We start from the raw sequence: 7,519 nt of genomic DNA, 5'->3' as shown, positions 1-7,519 counted from the left end.
GCTCCTCCCCATTGCGGAAAGCCGTGCGTTAGACCGCTCGGCTAACCGGGCGGGCGGTTGAGGTATTACATGCCATGCATGTTACTCGGTCGACTTTCCCGCTTCGCTGGTAACACAAGTTGCAACTGTCTGTTGCTAGAGGGATCCGTATTGTAGGGTGTGACATCGCGGTGTGTAACGGAACTATGTCGACGTACGAGAAACAGCGTGCTGTAATCTACTTTCTAAACTCAGAAGATTTCGTCCACACATGGAGCATTCTCTCCTTAATCATGAGAATGCTAGACCACATATGAGCGCTGCGACATTCGCAATAGCCCGACGCCTCGGGTTTATTGTCGTCTATCATCCTGTATACTATCACGACTTGGCACCATTCGATTTTCATCCGTTTCCAAAACTTTATGAACCTATTCGAGGGCTTCACTATGATCGTGATGAAGTGGTGGTGCAAGCAGAGGCTGTGACACCGCCAACAAAGTCAAAAATTCTACAGTGACTGTATCAACAAACTGGTCTCTACGTTGGGAGGAATATGCTCGTCGCTGGGGTGACTGTACTATGTTTAGAAATAAATATGTAGACATGAAGAATAAAGAAATAGAATGTTTATTTCATTTAAGTAACTTTAAGAGTTATCACACAAAAAATTCGGAGGCAATACTTTTCAGTACGACCTTGTATTATTCTAAAAATTTAATCTGGAATATCGTTTTTCTTGCTCACCGTTAAATCTAAAATAGCTCTGAGCCACCTTTAGCAAGCAGGATGCCATCTACAACCCTTATTGAAGACTGATACATCCACACCCACTGACATATTCTTACTCACAAACGACTTCGTCTCTTTTGGGTAGTTGGAGAATCCCATTTCCATGCCTGGTCGCCCAACAGCTACTGTGAATTATACGAGAAGCTTCAGCTTAGAGACTGTATGGGAACTATACACCTCCACAGACCGTGTCGCTCCTCGTGGAGTCATCCTGTCATCTACATCTACGTGAATACTCTGCAAGTCACACTTAAGTGCCATGTTCTATTAAGCTCCATTTCATCAGACTAATTTTCATAGGTGCTACACCAGCCCTGATACGGTTTATCATTTTCCATGATTTGTAATAGATTAGCCGGCACTGGCACACCCAAGGTGTAACTGAGGAACAAATATCTTGAGTTTAGTCTTTTTAATCCATAAAGGCTATCGCATAGTGGATGGCGCTCGTCAAATGTATTTTTGAACCGCTCGGCTATGAGCTACCCTACGGAGTTGGGACTACTGAAACCTGAAGCTTGGTAGACTTTTCCAGTGGAGTGGGCTTCATGCATCCTGCGACTAGCCTACAGGTTTCGTCAAGGCTTTTATTGATCTTCTTTGCATGCGCCAATCTAGACCAGACATAGTACGCGTACTCTGCTGCGGAAAAGCAAAGTGCTAAAGCGATGGTTCTAAACACAGTAGTTTTGGCGCCCCATTTACTGCCAGTTACTTTTAAAACATATTGTTCCTTACACCTAACTTATTTCGGTTTTTTTCGCAGTGATGTCTGTATGTGAGGGACCTGTCATGCGTTACTCCGACATATGACGACTGGTCTGTGTGCTCAAGGGTAGAAGGGTAGATAAGAAATTAATACAGCTGGTAGAGTTGCACTGCCTTCCACTCGTACTACCTGATAAATCTGCTACCTAAGTGTGTGACTTTGTGTTAGGGATGGTGGCAGGAGGGAGGAGCTGGGAGGGAGGGGGGTCTAACTTTCAAATTCGCTAGGCGATTTACAGAATAACGCACTGCAGATAAAACCCATACAGCTGCTATACCACACAAACCATTAAGCAAGCCCATTCAAAACTAGTTAAGCTCAGCGTCTAGCGAGACTTGTTGACGGGTTCATAGCCTTGTATGCTATTCTGACCAAACTCTTGAGTGTTGGGAAACTACTGAGCGGGCATGGATCAGCATTACTTCCAAACTCTTCTTGTTTATTGTGATTTTGTTGTCACTATGAGTCACCGAGGTCTTCATGGAGACAAAGGGCGTCATTCTTGTTCCTAAACGCACTCCTTCGTAAAATACATCAAATGACACGGTGGAGTTAGAACGATACGACAGTTTAAAGACAGAAATGACATTATTTCACCGAAGGAAGGACATTAGATTGCTTGTAGCCATAGTTGTCATGTCCAGATATAGTACGGCATTGATGCTGCTGCAAAACGAGCGACCACTCTCCCACGAAAACAGTTCTGAAGATGATGTACACGATGAGTAGCGAGGTCAAACTAAGTGTCTGTACGGACAATCTCCGTCTGCCTCTGCTTTAAATTCCACGGCCGCCGCTGACATCATGGTGGGCCTGCGCAGGTCCGCCTGTTACCCAAGTAGGTGCAACAGAAGGTCGGAAGGAAAAGGACGACCGAACAAGAAAAGTATTTTAACTGCCAGAAATAGGTTACATTTTATTTGACAAGTGGTACTGTAATTTTATGACAAAATAGATTCGTGTTTGTCTCGTTAACAATTTTCGAACCGAATTTCGAATCCCTAAACCTCCTAATATGGTGTCGAACCTCCTTTTCACCGCGGTAGTGCAGCAGTTCGACATGGCATGGACTCATCAAGTCGTCGAAAGTCCCCTGCAAAAGTATTGAGCCATGCTGCCTCTACAGACATTCATTACTGCGAAAATGTTACCGGTGCAGGATTTTGTGCAGGAACTGACCTCTCGATTAGATCCCATAAATTTTCGATTGGGATTCATGTCGAGCGATCTGAGAGGCCAAATCACTCGCTCGAACTGTCAGGAATGTTCTTCGAACCAGACGCGAACAACTGTGGTCCAGTGACAAGGCACAACGTTGTTTGGGAACGTCCATAAATGGCTGCTAATGGTCTTCATGAATCCGAACATTATTTTTACAGAATGAGATTTTCACTCTGCAGCGGAGTGTGCGCTGATGTGAAACTTCCTGGCAGATTAAAACTGTGTGCCCGACCGAGACTCGAACTCGGGACCTTTGCCTTTCGCGGGCAAGTGCTCTACCATCTGAGCTACCGAAGCACGACTCACGCCCGGTACTCACAGCTTTACTCCTGCCAGTATCTCGTCTCCTACCTTCCAAACTTTACAGAAGCTCTCCTGCGAACCTTGCAGAACTAGCACTCCTGAAAGAAAGGATACTGCGGAGACGTGGCTTAGCCACAGCCTGGGGGATGTTTCCAGAATGAGATTTTCACTCGGCAGCGGAGTGTGCGCTGATATGAAACTTCCTGGCAGATTAAAACTGTGTGCCCGACCGAGACTCGAACTCGGAACCTTTGCCTTTCGCGTAGAAAATGGGACATACGTTCATACAGATTTGTTTCTGTGCACACGTGACGTACGTCCTTAATTTAACTATACCATCGCTGACGTCGGCTGCGACCTGTTGCAGAAATCGCAACAACAAATGTTTTTTCACATGGGATGTGATGGTTGAACTTTCGGATCTACATTTCGGAATGAAAGTACTGGACCACGTGTTGACCTGTCTATAACGGGTTCAAGTTTATCGCCATATCGCAACGTGTACTGCATGTTTCCTGACTGGGTCTTTCATTACGTAGTAAAGGTAAAATTCCAGAATATTCCATTCCTTCTGTGATCTACAGTAAATTTAGTAAACGTTACCTATCCACACACATATATCGTCTTTTTACAATTTCATCTGTGGAGTATAGTAACTTGTCAAACAGAAATGATTTCAATTTAAAAAAAAACTAACTTTGTCTGTTTCATTCACAAATGAAGATGTCAGATTCCTTTATGGGTATATACTTCGCAACGTTGTGTGCAAGAGAAAGACTTAATTGGGAAGAGAGGAGGCCATTTGAGTTCCTATTGTTGTGTTTATTAACGCATGTGTTAGTTCCGGATCGTAATCGATTCTTCACAAAAGAATTCATAAGAGAGTAAACATATTGTGAAACCGTTGTTAGTATTCCTAGTAATTTTAAATAGTTGCGTGTATGACATTGGATGATGGATACCACTACGTTTCTGTGCATTGAATACTTCGCGTCTGACTGTGGGACTGCCATAGGAAATTATTGCATTGGACATTAATGAAAGGAACTACGCGAAGTGAGCCAAGCAATATTTTGGTCGCCAAAATCAGCATAAGGCATCTGATATTTTGGTCGCCATAATCGGCACTAACATGTAGAGAATGTTGTTGAACACAAGAGTCTGAAATCTATGATATATCATGTCTGATTGAGATTTTGTATTAAGTTTTGTTGGTGTACAGGCCACACCAAGTTTTAAATTTTACTCAAGCATGATCCAGCTTGGGCAGCAAGAAAGTCTTTTACATGGATGTCACCGCGAAAATATGAGACCAGTTCGATTTATATAAGTGCACATGCAGAAATTTTGAAAATTACACTTCCTGCCGTGTACGGATATAAATGAACTGTGTTAAAAGATAAGCGATGTGCTATTTATCGGGAACCGGTCTTTTTTACAAAAAAGTTAATTTATCTGCTTTCACAGTGATCATATTGTGTCATTCTTTCTTCCTGTCATATAATTGTGGCACAGTCTGTTCATCATTCCTTGAGATGAATTCATTATCCTGCTATTCCAGATACAACTTCGACCGTTTTTGTACGTACTACTTCGGTAAAAATGTAATCACAGCGTCCACGACTCTTCCGTGGCGTGCGTGGTGAATTACGGGAAGTGAGTACGACGAGTACTGAGTCGAATGTGAGCAGCCGATCACAACGCTAGTTCTTAATTCCGCGTGCTTCATAAATGAAGTTAGCTGGTATTTTGTGCTACGAAGTCCCAAGTTAACAGCATCCTTGGAATTTGCGGCAAATTCGGAAGTAAGTCCCACAAATAGCTGACTGCAGTGACGAACGCAGACCACGAGCTACGCTGCACGTTAATTTATCACAATTAGCTTTCGGTGTTCACATTCTTTGGCTTCGTCAACTCACGCCCAGTTCATCACATTTCAACCTATCTAAGACCTCGGGCTACGCTCCTGATGAACCTGTTACCACAATAATTTTGTGATGCTTACATTCGTTGGCTTAGCCAACTCACAACCATTTTATAACATTTCAACCTTATCTTGATGTCGGGATACGCTGCACGTCACGTTGTCACCACAACCAAGGTATATCTGGGTGCGTAACGTGACTACGAATGTTAACAAATCGACATAAAAAGGTGTTACTGTAACTGAAGTGCTAAAACATAAGCAATCAATTCCTATCTTCCACCGGGAGCAATCATTAGATCCAGAGAGTCTCGTTGGCTTCTTTATGCTATCGCCAAATTGGCTAAGACCAGCGATAACAAACTGCCAACAGCAAAGTGCTCCTCTGGTGGAGTCGTTGGTGGTACAGGTTCTCTTTGCCAGAGAGTAACTCGTCGTGAGAACGTCGTCCGGTAGGCTCCGCGTGCAGTTTAGCGAGGAGGTTTTGGGGTAGCAGCCGCACGACGGAGGTGATAGCAGCCGCACGACGGAGGTGACGACCCGGGCCGGTGCTGGGAACAGACCCTTATTTGTGCCGGAAAACGTCTAGTCTGGACCTGGAGTGAAGCGCGGTCCCGTTGGGGTTGAGGGCTGTTTGTTTGAAAAGACCCACCTCTTCTGGATTCAAGTGTTCGCTGGTTACACTTTAGTGGTGTTCGTAGACGTGTTGACAGTGAACGGTTTGCACTCTTGTCCGGAAGAGATTGCCGGTCAAAGCAAAGCTGGAAGATCTGTACAGCCTTCATTACACCGTCGCTGCACCGTGGTAGCATTTACGGACGAGTACTGTCCACTTCATGCGAGGCAAGTGGTTCTACTATTCAATAGTTGGTGATCCGTTCGTCTTATCTGGTCATGTTGTAAAGATCGCCACTGAGTCTGCCCTTGTGGGCGCCATCTGTGTTATGTGTCTGTGTGAGACCGGCGATAACTGATTTATGTTTCAGGTTTCATCATGTAAGTTTAACGACACGTATAATGTATCGTCAAGAAATGTGCTCAAGACTGAGGTGTGAAATAAATTATGATTGCAAGCTTACTGCACTGTAAACCGACTGAGATAGCCGTGGATGAATTCTAATGTTGCAAATCAATCTTTGAGTTACGTAATCAGCTTTGAACAATTCGCGTCTCCTTATTTGGCGTTAATCTGAAGGCGCTCTGCACCTAAGCTTGTTTTGAAATTGTCTGGTACTTCTGTACAGTACTTGAGCAAATCTTAATTTGTGCCACCGGCGAAAATTATATACGTAAAACTTGTGACTATGGGGTCACGCTTTAATTGTTATCGTGTATTTTAAGTTCCGCAGCGAAACTGACTTTATCTGAAGATCGTTTTCAAATTTGAATTGATGGCCACTGCTGATTATAAATTTTGTTTAAAGATTTGTTATATATATATTTAGAATAGGTTTGAGGATTTAAATTTTAATGTCAAGTAGTTACCTACCATCAGCTGAAACTTTTGACTGATGTTCTAATTGTCTTGAACTTAAATTTGACATCTTTGTAACACCGCTATTTGCCATCAACATTGGATCAAGGTTCATGTTTAATCAAGCGTATTGTAATGGTTACCTTTTCTAAAAAGAAAGGGTTCAGCAATAAGTCTTTTTTGCAAATGCTGTGTAGGAATTTCTTGTTAATAAATTTGTTTTAAAGACATGCCTGAATTAATGTTAGCCCGGCACCTTACCAATTCCTACAGCTCCTACAATACTAAGCAAGACGCAACGACAGAGCCACAGACACTCTGAGTTCAAGTAGTCTGCTGCTTCTGCATCGTTGCAAACACTATTCGAAAATTATTTAAAAGTGGTTCTACCACTTTAAATAGTAATGCAAATGGAAACTGATAAGTCACGGCAGTATCTCCAGTACTTGCATCAAGACGGGAGACTTGGAACACATGAACAAGACAGTATTGCAGCCTACTAATTAGGTCTTTAACAACCAAATCGTATGTTTCTGGGTTGTTGAGACGAGGAGAGGTAAACGACATTGAAGGACGTATAGAATTCTACAGTCTCGTAGTTCCATGCTGTCTTAAAATTCGAAAAGGCGTAGTTCCAATTTCGCGACACTGATCGCTCGGGGCCGGCCGGAGTGGCCGAGCGGTTAAAGGCGCTACAGTCTGGAACCGCACGACCGCTACGGCCGCAGGTTCGAATCCTGCCTCGGGCATGGATGTGTGTGATGTCCTTACGTTTAAGTAGTTTTAAGTTCTAGAGGACTTATGACCACAGCAGTTGAGTCCCATAGTGCTCAGAGCCATTTTTTTGATCGCTCGGGTGTAACGCGGCCAAGGTCTGGGAGACTGGAAACGAGCTTACGCGTGCCCGCGGGGTCGAGGGCAGAGTCGTGCAAGATCGCAGCTTCAGGTCCTGCAGTGCTCAGGGGTCTCACCTCTCAGAGTACCTCAGCTCGCGTCGTCGCGTGTGTTCCGAATTCACGAAACCTAGTGAAGAGGTACCGGTACCGAAGAGTGTATA

The sequence above is a fragment of the Schistocerca nitens genome, chromosome 1 (assembly GCF_023898315.1).
Source record: "Schistocerca nitens isolate TAMUIC-IGC-003100 chromosome 1, iqSchNite1.1, whole genome shotgun sequence".
Taxonomy (NCBI): Eukaryota; Metazoa; Arthropoda; class Insecta; order Orthoptera; family Acrididae; genus Schistocerca; species Schistocerca nitens.
This window is presented reverse-complemented; position numbering follows the sequence as displayed.